The 25,990-nt window shown below is 39.7% G+C and overlaps 1 protein-coding gene across 40 annotated transcripts in view; it reads left to right on the top strand.

Annotated features, from left to right (window-relative positions):
• Positions 1 to 25,990, top strand: part of PTPRD (protein tyrosine phosphatase receptor type D) — a 1,707,428-nt gene that overhangs the window by 567,287 nt on the left and 1,114,151 nt on the right. For all 40 annotated transcript variants that reach the window (XM_030566328.1, XM_030566329.1, XM_030566317.1 and 37 more), the window contains exon 5: positions 20,909 to 20,952. The gene's annotated coding sequence lies outside the window, so the exon portion shown is untranslated. The remainder of the gene's footprint in view (positions 1 to 20,908; positions 20,953 to 25,990) is intronic.

The raw sequence follows: 25,990 nt of genomic DNA, 5'->3' as shown, positions 1-25,990 counted from the left end.
TGGGCCCAATCCTTTCCCTGGTACAGTCCTTGTTAGCTTCCACAGACATCTTAGGTGGAAAACAGAGGCTTTCTCATGACTGTCACCTCCTTTGTCCTGTTCTACCCCCTTTCATAACTTTGGCACAAGATGGGAAGCCTTTGTCTCTCTGGGTCGCCACCCCTCCTCCTAAAAGGAAAAATACCAGATTTAAGATGTATTCCTGTATCAGATGACATGATCACATGTCCTGTGAGACCCCAGCCTCCATTCTTCCTGGGCTGGCCCACACATACACAGGAAGGTCTGCAAGTAAACAGAGCCATTTACAACCAGTTGTCCTAGTCAATGGGAGCCATAAAGATTCTAAACCACCATTAATGGCCCACACTTTGCATAATTACAGTAGGACCTCAGAGTTATGCTTCAGATTTCTAGCTTCAGATACAAGAATGATACATACAGACAAATAGGAGGAATATATTCAGTAGGTTATAATCTTTGTTATGATACCTTACAAAGAGATCTTTTGCATCAAGCATATTCCAGTTACTTCGTGTTCACACTCATAAGCATATTTCCACAAAACACATGGAGTGCAACGTCACAGCATCCTCCACACAGAAGAGAAGAAAGGGGGATTGGGGCGGGACGAGAGCAAGAAAAGAAAAACAAACCTTGTGAATTGAAATGAGAGACAAGCAACACTTGACATCCAGGTTTAAGTATTCTTGGTACTCATTTTTCAAAATGGGCATAGGAATCCAATTCTTCCCCTTCTGGCAGAAAGAGGATGCTAACATTCTGTACACACATCTGAATTTCTCAGCTCTCTGTTTTACTGTTAAGTGCTTATTTTCTTTGTTGGTAGAGCAGTTATATTCCCTGTACGCCTATGCTTTCTCTGTGATCTTTTCATTTATTAACAAAGTTTGCAATTCCTTTAAAAGAGGGACTTTAATATTAGGAAGAAAACATTAAAACTATCATTTCTATACATAATTCCCTACTATATTTTCAAGTATTGCTAACATATGTTTTCTAACTATATTTGTTAATTTAATTCCTAACTTTATTTGGCCTGCATTTTCAAAAGTGACTAGTGATTTTGGGTTCATCAATTTTTAATGCGTAAATACAAATGCCCAAAAGGAGTCGTCTGATTAGAAAGCACTCTCTTAAGATGAGGTCACTTTAAGGGCTGTCAAGTGGGTTACCCACAAATTGAGACAATGTCAATAGTAAATTTTGGAAATGTAGGCAGTTTTTCTTTTAACCAGGGCTGCCTACCTTTTAGGACCTCTACTATTTCATCGTGGAGTGCTGAAATTGCCATCTCCATTATTTCTATGACATTGCTAACCACATATGATATCCTAAAACCAAGTTTATGACAAAATGTAGACTCAGAAAAGATAAATTGTCCTTTTACCTTTGTTTAAAGACAAATATTTGCTAAGATCAAAGAACACATGAGAAAGTGTTTATGAAGTACACTTATTTTGTTTAAATAAACTCTTTCATTTTTCAAGTGTAATTTACTCTGAAAGCCCCTCATCGCTGCCCCCAACATCCTTTCAAATAATATCTATCCTTGGCAGAAGAGGCAGTTAATCAAATTTTGTCATCTAGATTGCCTGTAGTATCCAAAAGTGATCACACTTTGAAATTAGGATAGAAACTGGCTTTTCTGGAAACATTACAGTAGACTTAAAAAAGGTGTCAAAGAAATGAGAGACTGTTGATGTTTCCATTTTTGGCATTGGATAACTGTAATGGTTTCTGTAAACCAAACAAAAGGAAGAAACCTCCGAAATCCCAGACTACCAAACCTTTGTCCAACCTGACAGCCTTAAACTTCCAAAGAGAGGAAATTCAGAGTTAAACATCATTAAAGCATTCTCCCAGTGTTATAGAGAGTTGTTTTTGTAGTTATCAGTTTGCTGTGCAATCCTGTTACTTAAAATGGATATCTTCTTTGTAGTACATGCAAATACAATACAGGACCGAGACATTTTTTAAACTGTTTTCGGACATTTTACTGAAATTCTTCACCCGTCAGTTGGCCTTTTGTGAGTAAGTCTGATCCAATATTAATGCAAATTGCATTGTCATGTTTTGTGGCTTTTCTACAGTTATCACTCAGCTCTAACCTAAATTTGTAGATTTTTTTTTTTTTTATCACTAACGGGCTTGCAGCTAACCTATGGCTCCAGTCGTGGCCAGTTGCCTTCAGTATCACTTGTGTATGCATTGAGCTGATAAGTACTGCAGTTCATTTTCCTCTTGGGCAAGCACAGTTAAAAAAAAAAAAGAAAAAGAGGAAGAGGAGAAGAGAGATTGAAAAAAAACCCTCAGACTAATAATTACCTTAGTTTGAGACGAGGATAGCAAAATATACTTGATTGCTTTATAACCCTCTGTACAGTGTAACGAAATATGGCTGCTTCAGGAAAAAAATGTGCAATAGATTTCTTGTCTTTTTAATATTATTTCATTGAATTTTTTCAAACTATGTTTCAATCAGCATTATCAGTGTGATAATGTTATAATTAAAGAGCAAATCTGGTCTAATTATGGATTCCTTCCCACATCAAAATGACTGTCCTTAATATTCTCAGTGTCATAGTTTCATATTACATTTTAATTTGTTAGTTCATCAGTATGAACTGAGTATCCTAGTACATAATTATTCGTCATGACTCAGTATTCTAATAAATCTTGTTAAAGGTGAAATGATTAGTGAAAAGAAAAGGAAGATTTCAACTTTATGGGTCATATTATGAAATACATTTTATATGCAAGAGTATATTCCTCACAGAAGAACTTCTGTAAAGACTTTATTTTTCTGATATGTTTTGCTTGGTGCTCTTGAGGTGTTGTCTATTCCTTATTCTGAAATGGAAAGAGATGCCTTACCCTGCTGGGGTAAGGAATATCATGGCTGTTGTTGAAAAGCTGACATTGTGCTTGATGCTGTCCTGATGTATTTTGTAAACAGTGACACAACTCCTGCCCTGATGAAGTTGTACTTCAGTTAAATTCTAAGTATACAGACTTAATATATATCTGGACTACTAGATGTGTGGGCACAGAAACCAGAAAAATCCTAACCACCCAGAGTGGCTATTTCAATATACATCTCCCCATAAGTATACACTGTTTGTGTCATTGGAATTGGCCATTATTCTGCTTCCTTAAAACTTAATACAATTTAAAAATTAATTAAAAAAGAATAAATAATTCAAACTGGAAGCAGGGTTTTTGATATGAGACTGATGAAACTGAAGGGAGACTCTCCAATGGATAAGCATGTCTTTATGCATCTCACTTGGTTTGCAGTACATTCACCTCTATAGTTTTCTCAGCATGCGCAATAAGAGTATGTCTGTATCCCATATGCATATATATATTGACAAGCTTATGCTATGTTATAGGCCTTTGCTATGTTACTCACCAAACTAGTGAGGACAGTTTTCAACTAGGTTCAAACTGGGCAGGTGACAAAAGCCCACAGATAGGTGTAAAAAAAAGGGGAGGAGGAACTTTAACAGAGGGTTAGGTGTTGGGAGAGACATGGAAAATTACAATAGGGTCATAATAGCAACAAGAGGGAAATCAGTGGGGAAATCTGCTCAACCTCTTCAATGTCCATACACAAATTCAAGGAGTATGGGGAATAAACAGGAAGAACTGGAAGTATTAGTACATAAGCAAAATTATAATTTAATTGGCATCACAAAAATAAATGTTGGGATAAATTTCATGACTGGAATATTGGTATAAAAGGGTATAGCTTATTCAGGAAGGACAGGCAGGATAAAAAGGGAGGAGGTGTTGCATTATGCGTCAAGAATATATACCCTTTTTCTAAGGTCCAGCAGGAGGTGTGAGGCAGTTGAAATTCTCTTGCTAAAGATAAAAGGGAAAAAATAGAGGTGGTGTCATGGTAGAGGTCTAATGTTGATTATGCAATCAGGAAGAGGAGTGGATGAGGCACATCTAGAACAAATAACAGAAATATCCAAAACAGAAGACCTGATAGTAAGGGGAGACTTTAACTACTCAGACATCTATTGGAAAATTAATATGGCAAAATAGAAAGTGTCCTATAAGTTCTTGGAATGTATTGAAGACAACTTTTTGTTTCAGAAAGTGAAGAAAGTAACCAGTGAGAAACAATTTTAGAGTTGATTCTGAGCAACAGGGAGGAATTGGTAGTGAATCTGAAGGTGGAAGGTAATTTGGATGAATGTGATTGTGAAATGATAGATTTCCTGATTCAAAAGAAAGGAAGGAGTGAGAATGGCTGAATAAGAACAATGGATTTCAAAAAAGCAGAATTTAGCAAACTCAGAGAACTGATGGATAAGGTCCTATAGGAAGAAAATATAAAGGAAAAAGGAGTTCAGCAGAGCTAATAGTTTCTCAAGGAAGCAATATTAAAAGCAAAATTGCAGATTATCCCAATGCAAAGGAAAGATAGGAAGAATAGTAAGAGGCAAATGTGGCTCCATCAGGAGCTCTTTAATTACCTGAAAATCGAAAAGTGAGAATATGGACAAATTGTTAAGGACAAGTACAGATGAATAAAATCAGAAAGGCTAAGGTACAAAATGTGTTACATCTAGCAAGAGATATAAAAGGCAATAAGAAGAGGCGCTTTAAATATATTAGGATCAAGAGAGAGAGAAAGGAAAGTGTAGGTCCCATATTTATGGGGAAAGAGAGCTAATAACTGATGACATGAAGAAGGCTGAGGTGTTTAATGCCTATTTTGCCTAGTCTTCATTAAAAGTGTAATGGTGACCAGATACTCAATACAATTAATATTGACCACAAGGGAGCAAAACATAAGGCAAAATAGGGATGGAATATGTTAAAGAATATTTAGATATGTTAGATATATATTCAAGTGGGCAAGGCCTGATGAAATTGTCCTAGGTTTCCTTAAGTAGTTGAAGTGATCCTGGAACCATTAGCAGTTATTTCTGAGAATTCATGGAGGACTGGAGAAGGGAAAACATAGTTCCTGTCTTTAAAAAGAGGAACAGAGAGGACACAGGGAATTATAGACCAGTCAGCTCAACTTGGAAAGATACTGGAACACATTATTAAACAATTAATTTCTAAGCATCTAGAGGAAAATAGGGTTATAAGGAATATTCAGCATGGATGGTCAAGAACAAGTCATGCCAAACCAACCTAATTTACTGCATTGATAGTACGAGTGGCTTAGTGGATAGAGGGGAAGCAATAGAAATGATATACTTGATTTTGGTAAAGATTTTGATGCAGTTCCAGATGACACTCTTATAAGCAAACTAGGGAAATGTGGTCCAGAGAAAATTACTATAAAGTGGGTACATAACTGGGTGAAAGACCATGCTCAAGTTATTAATGGTTTGCTGTCAAACTGGGAGAGTATATTAATGGCTTGCTGTCAAACTGGGAGTGAGGTTCCTCAAAAGCCAGTCCTAGGTCTGGTACTATTCCATATGTTCATTAATTACTTGTATAATGGAGTGGAGAGTATGCTTGCAAAAAATTTGGATGACACCAAGCTGGGGGTGGTTGCAAATACTTGGGAGGACAGAATTAGAATTCAAAATGACCTTGACAAATTGGAGAATTGGTCTGATTTCAACAAGATAAAATTCAGTAAAGACAAGTGCAAAGTACTGGACTTAGGAAGGAAAAATCAAACACACAGCTACAAAATTGGGAATAACTGGCTTGGTGGTAATATTGCTGAAAAGGATCTGGGGGTTTACTGGATCACAATGTGAATAGGAGTCAACAATGTGAAGCAGTTGTGAAAAAGAAGTATCTGCGTTGTACTCATGGGATGATGATTTTGCACAATTGACTTAATGTTTATTTGTGTCAACTACAAATGCAGCTGCATCCTTAGGGCCAGGGGTGGCTCCAGGCCTCAGCCCGCCAAGCGCATACTTGGGGTGGCATGCCATGGGGGGCGCTCTGCCGGGCACCGGGAGGGCGGCAGGCAGCTCCAGTGGACCTCCCACAGGCGTGTCTGCATAGGGTCCGCTGGTCCTGTGGCTTTGGTGGAGCCGCGGGACCAGTGGACCCTGCGCAGGCACACCTGCGGGAGGTCCACTGAAGCCGCGGGACCAGTGGACCCTCCACAGGCACGCCTGCGGGAGGTCCACCGGCAAAGCGCCCCCCGCGGTGAAATGTCTAGAGCCGCCCCTGCTTAGGGCTCTTAAATTCAATGTCTAGGGTAATCTAGCACTTCTCCAGCAGTACTAGACCACACAAAGGAGATAAGATAAGAGTAGGGCTATAACCCTGTCTTCTTAATGCACCAGAAAGCAAAGTTAGGCTTGTGTGGGGAAAATTCACACTCCCTAGAGGGTTCTGCATCCATTGTTCTGGGATACAGTACCACAGTATCCCCAGAGGCTTCTGACTCAGTCATCCAAACTGCTTCTGGGAAATCCTGAGGATGCACAGCCCCTGCTCAGTTCCCACTCTCTTTCTTCTGATGCTGCCTGTAACTTAAAAGCCATCATATAGCTCTTAAACTGAAATCATTGCTACATATAGGATTATTATCAGCGTGTACTGAAAATTCAGGCACCTTCTGAGTGGAATGTGGCAGCTGTTTAACAGTGAACAGCAAAACTACTCATCAGTTTAGGACAGTGAAAAAGAACATTGTATCTAATTGAAACTGCAGGAGCAATCCTGGTATACAGAATGTAATTACACAAGCTGGAATGGATCCAGGACACTAAGGTTAGCATACATTACTTTCTTTCTTTCTTTTCTTTTTTTTTAAGAAAGGAAGGTGCAGAGGAATGTGCCATGGTTCAACCAGTGATCAGGACCTCATTTATATGTAGCATCCAAAAGGGAGACCGCTATATTAGGGCATCAGTATAATGCTAACTCGGAAAGAAAAGTGATCCATATTGAGGTCTTCTAGCCAAGAACAGGTCTGGATAAACCCTGCCTAATTTGTGAGCTATGACAGAATCCGAATACAAGGTAGAATGGCTGCACGTCATTAGGAGTGTGCAACCCTCTGAAATGTGATCTCTTTGTATTTTATCTTTTTGGAGCTAAATTTAGAAATAAAATAAATGGGCTAAGTGTAAAATGAGGAAGCTGATGTGAGTTTGTGTGAGAAATGTAACATACACTCTGAGGGGTGTGATAGGGTAATGTGGTGATATTAAAAGCATCCTTTTACCTTACTGCATCCTCCTATTGGTGAGTTTTCTTACAACAGTCCAGCTTCTTTGCCTCCTCATCTTAACTCACATCACCATTTAGATTCCCTCTAAATCTGTCTCTTCCTCTTTGGCTTCTTCTTTCCTGTGTACTTGTGCAAATAATAAAAAAATCTTGATTCCCTTCATACAGTGTCACCTTCACTCTACCAAGTCTAGGAAAGAAAGAGTGTTCACTCTTGAGAGATGGAAAGAAATTCCATACTATAGGGGTTGTACATTCTGCCCTCTGCAGTGCTCTCTCAAAGGAAAGTTAAATGAAACTAGTACTAAGCAAGTCATAGAACAGAGGTGTTGTATGAATACTGTTTGCAGAGTGGTTTGGGATCATGTCAGATAAAAGGTTCTGTATATGTGTGCAATTATTATTTACAGTGTTGTTATGGCCATGTTGGTTGGTTTATTATTTATTATAAGATATTTGAAGACAAATGTAAAACTTTATTTTTTCTTAAAGCAAAAGATGTTTTTGTGTCTTAAAAACACCTTAAAGCTATCTTTTGGTTTATTTGAAATTAGTTGGAATTTTTCCACTGTTTTCAGTGTGACAAAGATCTGTTCCTGAAAGCATAATTTAATTCACTTATATATATTATCATTCTGGTGTGCCCCTCTCTATCATGGGGTAAAGTCTTCTTACCCCAAAATCTAAGTGAGAAGAATTAAATTGTTTGAATTGATCAAAGTACATTTGTAAGGCAATACTGTACATGTATTTCAAATAAGTCACTACTGGAGTGCTATGTAGTGGAAGTTAACAGTGGTTAAGGAGAAATTGTTAAATGTACTTTCATTATTTCGTTTTTTGAAATAGTTCTACTGATATTTGTTTTATTGTGTGTGGGTTTTTTGTGTAGGATGGTCTTTGGTTTGATTTGGTTTTTGTACAGCAAAAAAATCATAGAAAGCCCTGATATGCGCTGTCCTTGTTTTTGGAATATTAGAATTATACACCTCACAAGCAAGCATGGTACGATGGGACAGATAGGATCTACATTGGCAATGAGTGAGTTAATGAAAGCTTGTGAACCCAACTGGCCCTGCCCTGCTACATTTAGAGCAAATGTGTGTCATAGAGAGGCAAATTAAAAGGAGGAGAGCTAGCCCAGTTCAGGGCTGTCCAAGAAAGAAAACAGAGCTCTGCTGGAAGGGCTGGCCAGACCTGGGAGGTTTGGTGAAGTATTGACTGCGTAAAGACAAGCCCTGAATAGAAGGGTAGAATACTTCCCTTTTCCAGGTTTCAGCAGAAAACTCTGTTTGAATTGTTATTTGTTTTGTTCATGATTTCTTTTGGACCATAGCACCCTGATAGGGGAAGGCCTAAATTATGCCTTGGCCAGAAGGCCAAACCACTGCTATGCTGGACCTTACAGAGACTGTGACCTTCTGGTGGAGAACTATGTCTGGGTGAGTCGTGCCCTTACAGGCCGCAAGCAGGCACTGCAGTGACAACCCAGTCACACTTGGTGGAGAATGGAGGCCCAGTTCTAGCCCCTGAGAAGGGCGCAGGTCAGGGCTTGAACACACACACACACAAAGCAGCACTATGGATATGCAGCAACTCCTCAAAAGGATGGTGGAGCAGGATACTCAGCAGCAACAGCAGATCTGACAGCAGAGGGCCACCTAGCCACAGCAGCTCATCTGAGACTTACTTGCTCACCAGCAATAGCAACAGCAGGTGCAACAGGTCACAACCTTCTTCTGGCCACTTATAATGTTTTGGCTTTCCGCTATGGGTCTGGTAGGGACAGGTCCAGTGATGTGTTGAATACTGGTCAAATTCAGGAAGATGGAGCCTGGAGATGATCCAGAGCCCTTCTTGAAACTTCTGAATGGTTGAAAGCTGCAGAAACATCAGGGGTACTCCATGAAGCCAAGCAGTTGGCTCTGGGTGATGGGAAACATGGCTGGGGGGTCACCATCACAAACATCTCCTCCCAGGCCCATGCTGGCCAGGGTTCAAGAGATCCAGGAAATGACAAAGGTCATGGATAGCTTTGTCCAAGGGGAGCTGGGGCAGCCCAGACTGGACTCAGTTTGAGAATCCATGGTCTGTGAAAAGGAAGCCCCTAGGGCTGGAAGAGGAATGGCCCATGTAGAAAGGTTTATCCAGGAGATAGGGATAGGTCCCAATACTAGCCACCAGGGTGATGGTGTTTGGCAAGTCTGGACTCCAGAGGCCTAAGCATGCTTACCAGGGCCAGCTAATTTCACTGTCCATGTTAAAGTAAAGGGGATATATGCAGTGGTCCTAGGGGACTCGAGGTATGGCCAGACCCTTATGAAGGACTGTATCAATTCCAGGGCCTCCACTGGGACATGATCCACCTACAGTGTATGCTTGGGGACATACAGCTTTATCCCAGCACAGAGATTCAGTTAACTGTGGGGGAATATATAACATCCCTAATGATTAGCATGGCTGCATCTCAAGCCTGCCTGTCATAGTAGGCTGAGATTGGGGGACCTGCTAAAAAAGTTTTTGGAACCCTCAGAGAACACAGGATCCCTGACACAAGCTTCCCTGTGTTAGAGGATCAGGGCCCAGTAGACTTTGCCATTGTAGAGGAGGTAGTTGTAAGAAACTGAGTAGATGGTCAGGCCTAGTGGTCCAGCCTAGTGGTCAAAGCAGCAACAGCAGTCATGCCTGGTGTTTGGGCCAGAGATAAAAGCTAGTGGAACAGAGCAGGAATCAAGAATGGGGCTGGAAAAGGGCTGAAGCAGGAGCAGACACAGGGTGGGGCTAGGGCTGAAACAGGAGCAGGATCAGTCTGTCAGAACTAACAATCAGTGCTGGATACTTCCAACAAGATAGCCACATTGACCTACTCTCATTGGGAGCCTGTAACTCTGGCCTTGGAGATCACCTGGTTAGATCTGTGCCTGTGGATTGGCTGAGCCTTGGTTGATTGATGTGGAGTCCTCAGGTAACCAGGCTCAGGAATGACTCATCAGGCTCAGACTGAGGGATGATTTATAAGCTCAGCAGCAAAGGATCCTGTGGCACCTTATAGACTAACAGACGTTTTGGAGCATGAGCTTTTGTGGGTGAATACCCACTTCCTCAGATGCATGTAGTGGAAATATCCAGGGGCAGGTATATATATGCTAGCAAGCAAGCTAGAGATAACGAGGTCAGTTCAATCAGGGAGGATGAGGCCCTGTTCTAGCAGTTGAGGTGTGAAAACCAAGAGAGGAGAAACTGGTTCTGTAGCTGGCAAGCCATTCACAGTCTTTGTTCAATCCTGAGCTGATGGTGTCAAATTTGCAGATGAACTGAAGCTCAGCAGTTTCTCTTTGAAGTCTGGTCCTGAAGTTTTTTTGCTGCAGGATGGCCACCTTAAGGTCTGCTATAGTGTGGCCAGGGAGGTTGAAGTGCTCTCCTACAGGTTTTTGTATATTGCCATTCCTAATATCTGATTTGTGTCCATTTATCCTTTTCCGTAGAGACTGTCCAGTTTGGCCGATGTACATAGCAGAGGGGCATTGCTGGCATATGATGGCGTATATTACATTGGTGGATGTGCAGGTGAATGAACCAGTGATGGTGTGGCTGATCTGGTTAGGTCCTGTGATGGTGTCGCTGGTGTAGATATGTGGGCAGAGTTGGCATCGAGGTTTGTTGCATGGATTGGTTCCTGAGCTAGAGTTATTATGGTGCGGTGTGCAGTTACTGGTGAGAATATGTTTCAGGTTGGCAGATTGTCTGTGGGCAAGGACTGGCCTGCCACCCAAGGCCTGTGAAAGTGTGGGATCATTGTCCAGGATGGGTTGTAGATCCCTCATGATGCGTTGGAGGGGTTTTAGCTGGGGGCTGTATGTGATGGCCAGTGGAGTCCTGTTGGTTTCTTTCTTGGGTTTGTCTTGCAGTAGGAGGCTTCTGGGTACACGTCTGGCTCTGTTGACCTGTTTCCTTATTTCCTTGTGCGGGTATTGTAGTTTTGAGAATGCTTGGTGGAGATTTTGTAGGTGTTGGTCTCTGTCTGAGGGGTTAGAGCAGATGCGGTTGTACTTCAGTGCTTGGCTGTAGACAATGGATCGTGTGATGTGTCCGGGATGGAAGCTGGAGGCATGAAGGTAGGCATAGCGGTCGGTAGGTTTTCGATATAGGGTGGTGTTAATGTGACCATCACTTATTTGCACCGTGGTGTCAAGAAAGTGGATCTCCTGTGTAGATTGGTCCAGGCTGAGGTTGATGGTGGGGTGGAAGCTGTTGAAATCGTGGTGGAATTTTTCCAGAGTCTCCTTCCCATGGGTCCAGATGATGAAGATGTCATCAATGTAGCGTAGGTAGAGAAGGGGCGTGAGTGGACGAGAGCTGAGGAAGCGTTGTTCCAGGTCGGCCATAAAGATATTGGCATATTGTGGGGCCATGCGGGTGCCCATAGCAGTGCCACTGATCTGGAGATACATATTGTCATCAAATTTGAAATAGTTGTGTGTGAGTATAAAGGCACAGAGCTCAGCAGCCAGTTGTGCTGTGGCATCATCAGGGATAGTGTTCCTGACAGCTTGTATTCCATCTGTGTGTGGGATGTTTGTGTAGAGAGCCTCTACATCCATGGTGGCTAGGATGGTGTTTTCTGGGAGGTGACCAATGCATTGTAGTTTCCTCAGGAAATCAGTGGTGTCATGGAGATAGCTGGGAGTGCTGGTGGCATAGGGTCTGAGTAGAGAGTCCATATATCCAGACAGTCCTTCAGTGAGAGTGCCAATGCCCGAGATGATGGGGCATCCAGGATTTCCGGGTTTGTGGATCTTGGGTAGTAGATAGAATAACCCTGGTCGGGGCTCTAGGGGTATGCTGATTTCTTCTGGTGTTAGTGTAGGGAGTGTCCTGAGTAGATGCTGTAGTTTCTTAGTGTATTCCTCAGTGGGATCTGAGGGAAGTGGCCTGTAGAATTTGGTATTGGAGAGTTGTCTGGCGGCCTCCTTTTGGTAGTCAGACCTGTTCATAAGCTCAGCAGCACTCATCAGACTCAGAGATGATTCATTGCAGTAGCAGAACTGGATGAGGGAAGTTCCAGGCAGTCAGATGCTTCTTTGGTATCATGGTCCAACCCAGAACTGGGGTTTGCCCCCTTTCCCTAAACTGATATCCTGACCAGGTTGTCTAACTTTGTTGAAGAGCAAAAGAGAGGTGAGACTTTAAACTGGGCCTATGAGAAGATAGTGGACCCCCAGCAAGCTGAGATATTTCCTCACAATGAGCAATTGCATTGTCTGGAGAAAGACCACCAAACCAGGGAGGTCTGAACCTAACTCCTGGTTCCCCAACCCTACTCCAAGGAAATCTTACACTTGGCCCATGCCATGCCATTTGCTGGGTATCTGGCAAGGAAAAAACCCTAGTTTGGTTCATGGGTTGTTTTTTTCTGGTCTAGGGGTATTAAAAAGTCCAAAAATTCTATGCCTCATGCCCAGATTGTCAAATTGACCTGGATTAGTGAGATAATCCATGTGTTGTTATATTGATTTATGGGCATTCCTCTATTAATGTATTGTTTTGGTTAATGGGGGCGGGGGAGGAGGGTGTTCAGAAAATAATGGCTGAATTATCAGCAGTGGAGTTACACTTTCAGGTTCCAGCCATAGTTGCACTGTTGTTTTGCTAGGACTGGATGCCTAGAGAGAACTGAATGGTTAAACAGACTCTTTGGAGAGCAAGAGAGTGCAGAGTTGTCAGTGAGTTGTTCCTGAGGAGAACAGACTGACAGGAAGAGTTATGGAGACAGGTCCTACAGTAAAGTTTGAAGCACCTGTGGCCTCCTGAGATTTCCAGGGGAAAGTAATCTTTAGTGAAGACAAAGATGCATATAAACCCTATATGGTTTTAAGATCTTTTTCTCTGAAATCCCTTGTTTCTAAATAAACAACACTTTGCTTTAAGATGTCTGGTTACACTATACCATTGATCATATCTCCTGGAAGGAACTGAACTGCTGGTATTGACCCTAACTTGGGCCTCATGACGTAATTATGGTTCATACCAGAGGACCTCAGTGCAAAACCCAGTCTGAGAGTGGGAAAATCATGTGATTCCACGCCCCCGAGACAGAGAGAGGTAATGGCTTGAGGCCTGAGAGGGATAGAGAGAAAGGTGTCAAAGGTGCAGTTAGCTTAGGAACAGTAACAAAAATAAACAATGAATTTGCAATAGTGGAAAGTAAAAAAATGGAATACGGAGTTTAAATTCGGTTAGTTGCTAAACAGCGCTTTTGTTGTGTGTGCTCTTTTCAAGAACACTGCAGTAGTAGGTTCACATAAAGGACAAACACAAAATGAAACTCATAGGGGAAAATGCCCTCAAGTGAATTCATAGAGATAACTATGTTATCAGCAGAGATGTGCCCGTGTTAATTCTGTGCATTGCATGACTTGCACAGACAAGATTATCTCTAGGAGAAATTTAAAAGGAACAACAGACAAACACTACCTTACCATCCACATAATCTATTGATGGTACAGTGGGATGACGTATTAATGTTAGTATTTCAGGGTGATAATATTGTGTCTTTACCATTTATCACTCAGAGGTAGAATCAGCTGCCAGAACTAATACAGACCACTTACATGTATTCTGACCTCATCATCCTGGGAAGTACTGATGCTCTTTTATGAGCTAATAGGAGTCAGTTTAGGCATAATTCCAACACTACTGTCATTCCAAGTTAACATAGCTGATCTCATTGGTTACAACGGTAGCTTGCAGCACTCTTGACAGAGGCATAAAATTAAGAAGAGTTATTAGGAGTACAGTAAAGTAGGGTTTTTTATTTTTAAAGAATTACTGTGTTTACAAGTTCAGATGCTGTGACTATGAACTCACTTTTATTATCACATACATGCAAACATATAAAAAGCCTGGTGTAGGCATGATAATGTAGCTGCACAATTATTCTTCATTTCTTTGCTGCCTGATTGTGTTGCACAATCTAATTTTTTATTAACAAAAATGGTTTCTAGCCTATGATTGTGAAGATAATCTTCAGAAAATTAAACAAGTGTAAACCAACATAACGATATGTGTCCAAATCTGAAGACAGCTTGAAACAATAGCCCCCATTCATTTCTGAGCTGTTAACTTTGAAGCCTGCACTTGGAAGTTGATATTTTAAAATCAAAACATTGTTCAAATTGTTAAATTTAACCAAAATCTCAAGAGAATGTACTTCTCCGTTCTTGTATATAATGGCAAATATTGGAATGGGGTGAAATTGGATAACTAGTTACTGTCAAGAGTTGCTGGGGTGGGAAACATGAATTAAAACACCTCGCCTCCATATTTAAAGTCACAAGAAACACAGTGGGAAAGCACTTTTAGGTCTACAGAATGTTACCTTTGATTATTGATTTATGTCATGATAAAATGATTATATAGCTGCCCCTACAATTCCCAAATGAGTTTCTGTAGTGAGTGATTGCTACTACCAGAAAAATCTTCTGTGACTTGCTCTTTGTTTATCCACATGCCTTATATATTATTTTTACTGGTTGGAACTATTTTAGCAAAGGTGAAAAATGGAGGAAACCAATTTCTGCTTTATTCAGGTTTTCATAACACGTCCATCAGCCGTTGCCTGATTTTGTTCTAACATCCTTTATGTAAAAAGATTATATAACATTTTGACTGGATATTAAATATTTGGCGGGGGGGATGTATTGTAATCAATAATACATGGTTAAAGAGTCAGTATAAAAATAATTTGTTGTGTATATTACCACATATCTAGTCAGTTGCTTTTGACTTAGCAGTTACTCAGTGAGTAGATATTTATGAAGGTGTAATGCACTGTGCATGGAAGTGACTAGTTTGAATTCTAATTATACTCTAAACTAGATTATATTTAAAAGAACAACTTCTGCTTTTGGATATAATGCAGAAACTTAATTCCCAGTGAAGTCAGTTTACAGTTTTGAGTTCATGTTGACATCAGTGGGAATTTTGGCGTGTATCTCAGGACAGTGTTTGATCCAATATTTCTTATTTTTTTCTAGAATATGACTAAATGGGCATATGGACATACAGCATTGAAAAGATTACCTTTCCTTGCTTCCTCTATTAATGTTCATTATGCAAGTGTTTGTAATGTGTTGCCTTAGTTACTCGGCTGGTGCCATTTCAATCTGAGCTCTTAGAAAGATATTGATATTCAAAATAACTCTCTAGTTAACTCCTCCCACCCTGAGCCCCCCTGCTTTTTCACTGTGTATATTTGCCTTTAATTGACAAGCTGTTCTGAGGAATTAAGTATTCCCTAGCTGGCTGGCCTTTATAAAGAAGATGATCCTTGAAGGCAATCAACAAACTGAAACACAGCATGTTTTCTTAGCTTGTAATACCTGATAAATCAATACCAGGCAAACATTCTTGCTGTAAAGGTTAAATACTTTAAGCCTTTTGATAGTAATTGATGTATTTTCAAGAGAGGTTTAATTCTGATCGTTTTTTAGTCCATTTCATTAACATTTGATTTAGACGGTAAATATTTCATACTGCTGAGGAACACCTCTCAGCTTGTGCATATAAGTGCACAATACTCAGATCTGATTTGAAGACCCCCAGCTTCAATTTTATTAAGAAATTACATTCTGTATATACAACTAGGGTGATCAGACAGCAAGTGTGACAAATTGGGATGGAAGTGGCGGGTAATAGGAGCCTTTATAAGAAAAAGACCCAAAAATCAGAACTGTCTCTATAAAATCGAGACATCTGGTCACCATAAATACAACTCACTTTTGCCCAGTGGCCTTAAGTCCATGGAAACACATTCGTGCCCCCATCATCTGTAGATGCATTACCACAGATCACATGTGATGTCACAAAAATTGAGATAGGTAAATAATGAAGAGGAAAGGTCACTGTTTCAGAGCGATCTGGATCGCTTCATAAATTGGTATAAATGAACAATATGGATTTTAATATGGATAAATATAAATGTGTACATTTAGGAACAAAGAATGTTGTGGACTCTATCCTGGGAAGCAGTGACTCTGAACAATATTTGGGGTCATCGTGGAGAATCAACAGAACCTGAGCTTCCGGGGTGATGCTGTGACTGAAAGCGCTAATGCCATCCTGGGATGCATAAAGAAGGGATTATTGGTTTGGAGTATTTTGCCTTTATGTTTGGCTCTAGTTTGACCACTGCTGGAATACTGTGTCCAGCTCTGGTGCCCCAAAATCAGGAAGGATGTTGATAAATTGGAGATAGTTCAGAAAAGAACTGTAAGAATGACTAAAGGATTAGAAAATGCCTCATAGTGATAGACTCAAGGAGCTCAGTTTATTTTGTTTAACAGAGAGCATGTTAAGGGGTGACTTGATTACAATCTAGAAGTATCTATATGGGGAACAAATATTTGATCAGGGACTCTTCAGTCTGGCAGAAAAAAGATACAACAAAATCCAGTGGCTGGAAGTTGAAGCTAGACACATTCAAAATGGAAACAAGTCATTAATTTTTAACTATGAGAGTAATTAGAGATTGGAACAATTTACCACAGGTTATGGTGGATTCTCCATCGCTGACAATTTTTAAATCTAGATTGTATGGTTTTTTTTCCTAAAAGATCTGTTCTAGAAATTATTTTGAGGAAGTTCTATGGCCTTATACGGAAGTCCAGATGAAGTGATCGCAATGGTCCTTTTGGCCTTGGAATCTATGAAGTCTCCCACCAACCCCAGTTCCATGGGAAGAACGTTTTGATGAAGATGTCTCATACACTGTTTCTACTATAAAAACCCCATGATAACTACTGATTTTACAAACATTTTTCCAACCATTCCACCACTTCTTCAAATCTGAACTGTGGAATGGAGATTTTCAAAGATATTTTGGTATCTAAAAATGCAGATAGGCACATGATGGGATTTGTAAAAGCAACTAGGTGCCTAGCTCATAAATAGAACAAGGTGGCCAGTAAACTAAAACTCAACACAGAAATCTGCAGCTGGTGGGAGATATTTTTTAAAATGCATTTTAAACCCTAACAAAATCAGGGAAAACTTTCTATTTCCCCTGCACACAATCTCTCAGAAAAAATGTTTGTTCCATTTTTTTGAACATTTCCATCAGTTACTGCATGTAAGCTGCATCACTGATTTTTCAGCAATTGGGAATGGGTGCACAATATGCCTTCAGTAAATCAAATAATGCAGAAAATTCTCCAAAAACATATGGGAATTAAAACTATGAAGCGGGGGGACCTCTTACCTTAATGTAGTTAATAGTGGTCAAATTCTGAACTTTCTTATTCCTGTGCAGTCCCATCAATGTCAGTTGGGACAAAATTTGGCCCTGGATCTTTTGAGACCTTCAGTATTTTGCTCAATATCATTATTATTTTCTTAGGGGAAAAAAAGAGGATTTAAAAAATGTAAACTTAGGGTAAAAAAAATTCAAATATACCTAAGACCCAGATTTTTAAAGGTATTTAGGCATTGTTCTGCTCAGTGTTGCAACAGTTAAATGATTTAGGACCATAAATCTTATTTTGAAAAGTGATTTTCAATGAGATCAGAGCCTAAGGAGCGCAAGTCTGTCTGAAAGTCACTGTTGAAAATGAGATGTTCCCAACTCATGTATCAGAGGGGTAGCCATGTTAGTCGGGATCTGTAAAAGCAGCAAAGAATCCTGTGGCACCTTATAGACTAACAGACCAGTGTCTGTTAGTCTATAAGGTGCCAAATCATGTAGGCACTGCAACACTGAGTGGAGCAATGCCTAAATATTTATAAAAATATGGGCCTAAGTGACTTAGGGGCCCAAATTCCTTTGACTTACAATAAGCCTTAGCATCCTAAAGGACTTGGGTGCTTTTGGAAAATATGCCCTTAGTCTTTAAGGGGGAGGATTTGAAAGATACAAATGTCTAATTTTCATTGAAAGTCAGTTGAAACTAGGTTCCTAATTGTTATTTGTGCCTTTGAAAATATTACCTGAATAGCATAGAAATTCTAAAAAATGCAATAGTAGGTTTAAAATAAATATAAAAATTCATAATGATTTTTAATAAGGTTCCTACTAATAGTTAATACTTACCCCTTATCTCGTGCCTTTCATCTGCAAAACAGGTATTCACCTCATAACTTTTCTCATGAGAGAGGAAGGTGGGCAATTGTTTGTGTGTTTGCAAGTTGCACCTGCAAATGTATTTGCCTTTCTCTTCACTCTCTCTCCACAAAACCATATTGGATTTGGATTCGTTTCACTGTACAGAACTCTATTGAAGTGAGTAGAATGACTGTACGCAAGGCTGTGTTAAATGATGGAAAGTTTTTATTGAAATTTCATACAAATTGTCATCATTTTGTTTCACAAGGTTTTGAATTCTTCACAGTGTCATTCTTCTTGTAACACATTATGAACACACATCTGTATTATAGATAGTGTGGAAGGGATCTTATGAACTCTTTGGCACTGACTTTCCAACTCTCCATGGGAGGGACAAAAGGAGGGGCTCTATGGAAAGCAGCCTTTAAAGAAGATGTGGACATGTCTCAAGGAAATTGAAGGAGTGGGTTCCTTCATCCCTGTGTGACTCTAGGCAGATGCATGGTCTGCCTAAGGACAAGGATAAGTGTTGTACAGCATATTATAGTGATTTGAGAAAGCCATGCTTGCAAGTGGTAACAAGTGTGCAGTTTCCATGTGAGAAAAACTCACCCTTCCATCAATTTGTACTGTTAGGTCTCTGGGTTTTAGGTGCTTTGATTTAAAAATCCTTCGGTGTGCTTCAGCTGATCTTGCAGATTTCTAACTTAAAAGGAATTCAGGGTTAAAAATGGAATTTGAAGAAGTTGCTAGAATTATCTTTCATTTCAAATACTTCTCCCTCTACAAATGTAGTTCCAGAATTAATGCAGAACATGCTGTACTTCTTTCCATGGCTTCATGGAATATCTCCATGCTGACAGATATCGATCAGCAAACCCAGCTTGAGACATTTTGACAAATATGACAAGTGACAAAATCAAGTCACTGTACTTAAAGGTGAACTGCAAAAGCTTTTTTAAAAAAAATCCAAACTCTGTAAAATTCCTAAGGAAGTGTGTTTATGTAGGGGGATGATGGTCCTGCACTAAAAGCAGGGAGGCCATTGTCCAGGCTTGCCGGAGGAAGACAGTAGTGGTTTATGGTGAGGGAGTTTAAGGTCAGAAACTGCTGCAAAAGAGGTGGTGCTGGTCAGCTTTGCATCACTGACTCACCCCTTTGGAACTTAACAGTGAAAGGCTTTAAAGTTGCAAGCTGTGGGGTTGGAAACCCCTTTCTCCATGCAGCAGGCAAGGCAGGAGCGGGGGGCAGGGGGGAAGGCAGCTAAGCTAATTGCTGGTATCTCCTTGTGGCGGGTGTCCAGTGCAGACACTCCGTAGGGAAGGTATCCAGTGACCAGATAAATGGCCTGGTAAAGACTTTAAAAGGAATGGAACAGCATGGGGTTTGAGCCTCCTGTGATTGGAAAGGCAGGGAGACAACCCACCTTACCCCTCCTATGAGTGGAACTGGATGGTAAGGTCCCAGCAATGGGTTTGCTGGAGGGACCCAGATGGAGAAAGAGGGAGAGCTGGTGGAAGCCCTCCTCGCCCCTCACCCCCCGGTAATTAAAAAATAAATGGGGTTTACCAGCACTGTACACTTTTATCTGCAGGGTAGTGCCAGACATCTAATAATAAAGTTGTGGCCTGATTAAATTCATATCTAGTGTCTCCTGTCCTTTTGGTATAACTGGACAAAATATATAACTTGTTTTAAGAGCAGGGCCAATTGCAGCTTTTCAATATTTAAAAAAAGTAAAGCTTTCATAAAAGCACAGCTACAGGCTTTCTGGTGTCTTTTCCAAAATGATTGAATTCACAGCTACCTGCATCGTGAACACAGGTTGAAAAGATTTAGTCTATTTTAATCCATTGTTTCCATCCACTTTGTTTATGACAGTTATGATGTTACTTCCTCTATCAGAGAAACTAGGATTTATATGAATTATTTCTTATATGTCCTCCAAGTGTACTACACTGTGATATTTTGCATATTCAGTCATGTCATAAATTGAATACATATAATGATTAATATAACACATGGCAACACAATTTGTCATGAATTTTGGACTCTTTCACTTGCATTCTGACCATTAATCCTTCTCCCCTAGAACTTAATGTAAAACTCAAAATCTACAAATAGCATCGAACATTTACTTAGTTTATGAAAATTGTAGTATGGAATTTTTTTCTCTGCTATAGCACAAAACTCTTACAATAAAATGTGCTTGAGAATTTCATCCACAGTAAGAATTCTTAGCTCTTCTTGAATAGGTATGAGAAGAAAAATGATCATTTTAATGCCAAACATCTACAAATTGTGAACTAATAAGGGCCTATTTTATCTTCCATTTGTATGTGCTACTACTAGTAACATTAATAGGAGTTTCACTTTTTTTTCCTTTTGGTGTGTGTGTATTTTTGTTGCTGATGCTGTCATTAATTGACCTAATTCTACATAAAGCCTTTGAAATGGTTATAAACAAGTATTCTTTCAAAGGACTGTTGCAGAAAACAAATGCTATTTCACATACAAGATTCTGAATAAAAAGAGAAAATATCTCACGCAAAGTAATTAATTTAAATAGTGGTGATATAAAATGTTCTTTTTCAATTTTTGTTTCAGATCTCTATCCTGAGAGACAACAACAGGATGTGCCTTGGAGAAGAGTAAGTTAAACAGACCTTTACATTTGAGTATATATTTATAATGGTTATTTACTGTGATTTTAAGATTTTAATGACTTATGAGTTTAAATTCAGTGTATCTTGTCCATGAATTAGAAAAATCAAGCCATTCCTCTGAGTCCACACTAGCATGTGTGCTAAATTATGCAGCTGCTTCTGCCTTCCTTATTCAAGCAAAACTCCCATTGACTTCAGTGAGAGGTTTGAATAAGAAATGCTGGAATTGGTACCTCCAACGCTGGTATTAATAAGCTTTCAGTGAGTAAAAGTAAATGTGAAACACTTACCAGAATAAATAAGAGCTCATAATAAGCCTTAAAAAAGAGGTAGTCTTCACTCTTATTGTTCCTTAAAATAATTTCCCACTAGAAAGTGCCCAAAGGATACATGAGCTAAAAAGTGGCAGAGAATTATGAAAAAGCAGTGTGGGTAAATGCACTCATCAGTGATAATTGCTGCCTTTTCAACTGTATGTGTGTATATGCTTTATAGCCAAAAGAGTGCTCACAAATTATATATTCTTCTGTGTAATCTACATGTAGATTCTACATGTTAATCTCCATGCTTTTCTCCTTTTAATTTCAACTTCAGAGTGTAATAATTCTATTTGCTCTACAGTACTTCTAAAACTGACTTGTTAATACAGTAAATGAAAATGGTAATATAGGATTTATATCACAAACATTAGACTTCACGAGGTTTAAAACTGAAATACTACTTCCATGTTAGCATTGTTGTGCTTTTTGCATATTTATTTTTCTTCATCCCTAATGCATGTCATTTACTGCCACTGTTCAAATTCCATTATGGATTGAACATACTCAAGGAAATATGGAATCATAGAATATCAGAGTTGGAAGGGACCTCTGGAAGTTATCTAGTCTAATCCCCTGCTCAAAGCAGAACCAATCCCCAGGCAGATTTTTGCCCCAAATTATGCCCCCTCAAGGATTGAGCTCACAATGCTGGGTTTAGCAGGCTAATGCTCAAATCACTGAGCTATCCCTCACCTCCCCCCCGTGCCACTGTCTGAGAACTTCCAGACAGCAAGTGAATGGATAGAGGCATAAATCTTTCGTTGTGTCAGGGCTTTGGCATGGCATTTGGTAGGGAATGAGATCAAATGCAATACAACATAAATAATATTGATTTTACAGAGATATGACATAAAAACCCAGCACCTGATGCTGTCATTATTCTAGTCTTCTAATTTCACCATGCAATGAATCTGAATTATTAACCTAAAATCACAATAGCTCTTCAAATGTAAATGATGAAGTGAAGGTAGTTTTGCCATAGATCCATTGATTCGATGGTATCAATATTTGGACATAGACCAAAATCCAGTCCCTGTTTCCATGGGAGCAGAAGTTCCCTAAATAGCAGAATAAGTGTAGTTTTACTGGATATGGTGTGGAGGTTAGATATAGAGGAACTCTCTTGGAGGAGGGTCCCCTGTGCATGGCACTTAGAAGAGGATCAGGAGTGGAGATCCTTTCATTTTGCCCTTTCCCTAATACAAGAGGACCCTTGGAGCCTGGTACTACCACTAAAACACCGTGGGCCAGATCCTTAGCACATGTTATTTGTCAGAGCATGATTGCAGCCAGTGAAGCGATACCAATTTACAGCAGCTGACTATCTGCCTCTAAATCCTTGTTGTAAGACCTTTCTTAATGATGTCCAATTGCTCCTCTTTGATGTGTTCTGCAAGCATATACTAGAGTTTGTTACATTTACAGTGCACTCCAAGAGCCAGCTGGCAAAGCTCCACTGTTTTGGGAGCTAAGCTGATTTATAATGGTTCAGAACATGGCTCTTAAATGTATTTTTTCCTAAGGTCCCTTGACTGTGCTATACCTCCTGAGGTATTTTCTTGTTTGTCCCAAGGAAATTAAACAATTAGGGTCAGCCTTATTCATAGAAATTCATATCCCAAAGGCAGCACAAGATAGGATCCACAATGAAGGAAGGGTAACATTCTAAAGAAAAAAGCATACCATAAAATCATTACTCTGAAAATGTTATGTCATTTATAAGACCAAAATCTGAGCTAGATGTCCAACCATTTTAATGTCAGAAAGGGACCAGTTAGCTTCTGAAATGACCATATCTTCAGAAAGATTCTGTGTTGATGCACTCCACTTCATGCTGGTGGAAATAACACTGGCAAATCATTGGTGTCAATGCAGGAAGGGAAAATGATATAATACAGGGAAATGTGGAGGTATTATGCCTAACGGCCTATTCCATTGATATAGACACCATACAGGGAGAAGAAGGGGTTAAAAGCAGCACCTGGGAAGCTGCGCAAAATCCACTAATCAGGAAAGGGTTTATTGAGCCTACCAATAGGGGGAAGGCTTGCTGGAGCAGCCAATCAGGGATGGCAAGGGCCATATATAAAGAGCAGAGGAGAGTCTCTCCCTGGAAGACAAGGGAGTCGGTCTAGCTGCCTGAAGAAGCACCATACATAGAGCAGTTCTGGGCATGGGCAGCAGACTGTGAAAGTTAGCTGCTCGCTGACTACTGCCTCAGAGGGTGCTAGACTTATGGGGGAAGTGGCCCAAGGAAAATAGGCAGCAGGAGGGAGGAGGGCAGTAGGTGACTGCTGGCTATAGGTTCCCTGAGTCAGGACCCAGAGTAGCAGGTGGGCCTGGATCCCCTTGCCCCCTTTGCAACCCACTTGCCATTGAGGAGAGTGGCCGGTATCCAGACTGCAGTTTACCCCTGAGGCTAGGGACCTGGACCTTGGACTGCAGTTGGCCACTGAGGGAAGTGGCAGGACTAAGGACTATCGGTCTCCCAGAAATGGAGAGATACTGGAATGATGACGTGGTCCAGAGACGACGCGGGTCCAAAGAGTGGAGACAGCAGTGATGGCAGGCGTGACACCACTGGCTGAAGGCGGACTGGAAGGCCCAAGAACTAATTCCCAGGATGGCCAGCAGGAGGCGCCGCAGTTGTGAATCATGCCCCATTACAATTCCATATACAGACAACTTCAGGCCAGCCAGCACAATGCAAATGCTGAAGCAAATAAATAAATAAAAAAATCAAAGAGAAACAACAAAATAATCAAAGTTTATATTATGAAATATATTGATATACATATATTCCCTGCATGTAATCTTCAATTGGAACAGTACAAGAAACAATATGGGACAATGTAAGAGCTTTCAGTTTCACAGCATGAGCCAGACTGTTTGTAAAGTTAGATGAATTGAAGAGTTCAGGCATCCTACCCAATAGTTCAACCAAAAGCCAAAAGTTGTCAAGTGCTTTATTATGCAGTTCCTATGACTGTAGCTTTCAGAACATAAATCAAGGGCCAGGCTCACTTATTGGCTTCTGCTGACATAGATGATGATGATGTCAGAGTCCTGGTGACATCAGTTAGCCTGGCAAGAGGTTGTAGCAGCACAAGAAATCTGTAACCTTCCCCTAATATCAGTCCTACAGCCAGTTAGCACTTCTCTGAAAGTAGGCAGTGTGACCAGGAAGTGGGATGTTGTTAGGGCAGAAGATATAATGATTCAACATATATCCTCTGTAGCATGATTAAAAGAGATCCTAAATATCATACAATAAAGAATAAAGCTTTGCTTGCTTAGGAAGAATCCCAGTGAACTGTTCAGAATGAACACCCCAGTAGGCCTTCATAGCTTCAGGAAGGTACACTGCATCACTGAGGGTGAGTCCAGTTTGCGGGCAGCTCCTGGAAAGTATATTAGATGCTGCTAAATTCTTTATTGAAAACAGAAACAAGAATTTGTGTGTCATGTAGTATACGAATTGAATAAATGTCTTGTCCTTCTTATTCAAAGGGCTGCTTTCATCTAATAATTTTAATGATCATATTGTTCTTGGAGAAAAATTAGTGCTTTAGTACATTCCTGGGGCTTGTTTTGTTATTGTTTTTGTTGTTGTTTTCTCTCCCTTCCCCACCTCCACAGGCCTTCATTTTAAACAAACTCTACTGGAAGTCATGGAATCAAGCCAAGAATTCTATCTCATAGCTTTTTAATGTACTTTTTTTCTTGCCGTGATTTTATATTTACTAATTAATTACTTGATTATTTAATTATACGTTTATTATTATAAACAAGAATGTGTAGCACATTTTGGAGCTTTAGGAATGTGACAAGAGTAATTTTGTAATAACGTGAAAATTGCAATCAAAATGGTAGCCAGTTTTGATTGTAAATTACTAAATATACTGATAGAAAGCAAAACGGTTGCCATATGAGGAAAATGTAATGTAAATTTATTTTCTATGATGTTAAATGTAGGTAAGAACTATGATAAAATAGTTCTTCTTTTCTCTCTTGATCAGCAGTTAAGGTCAGAGTTTGAAAATAGCCTCTGAGAAAAAATATGCTGCTGCTGTTTTGCAACTTCTTATTAGAAATTTGTCATCTTGTTATACCACACTATTGCTTACACAATCAATCAATAGATAAATAAGTAGATGATGATGCCACTAATCACTCTTGGGCCAGATTCACCATTGTTTACATTGTTCAAACTGTGCTGCAATCAAAAGAGTTACATCGGTACCAACCCAAGTAACATAATGGTGAACTAAGCCTTGCTTTTCATATGTTATTATAATACCCTTGTGAACATATATAAATGAAAAGAATGTCTGAATGTTCTAATGAAATATGGGAGGTGGGGGAGAAATTAAATGGAAGCCATTTTGTCTGGCTTAAAACTTTTCCATGCTGTGTTTGCAAGTCTATACCATAGCATTTTTCTTGTTCACAACAAGCAGTAAGGGAAATTCATTAGAAACTGATTATAAACCCAGATGAAACTGAATAGCTTATTACTGTTGTCCAAACTGAAGTAAGTATAAAAGTAAGCTATAAAGGTTTAAAGTAAATTTGATTTTAAACTTCTTTCATTATTAAAATGATACTGTATTATAAAATGAGTTACTGTATTAATTGTAATATAGGTGACAAAAATTGTTTCAGATATTTTAATACAACAGTATCCCTTTGAAGTATCATAA

This window comes from Gopherus evgoodei, chromosome 6 (genome assembly GCF_007399415.2).
Source record: "Gopherus evgoodei ecotype Sinaloan lineage chromosome 6, rGopEvg1_v1.p, whole genome shotgun sequence".
NCBI classification, from domain to species: Eukaryota; Metazoa; Chordata; order Testudines; family Testudinidae; genus Gopherus; species Gopherus evgoodei.
Note: the sequence above shows the minus strand (reverse complement) of the source record. Positions and strands in the feature narration are given on the sequence as shown.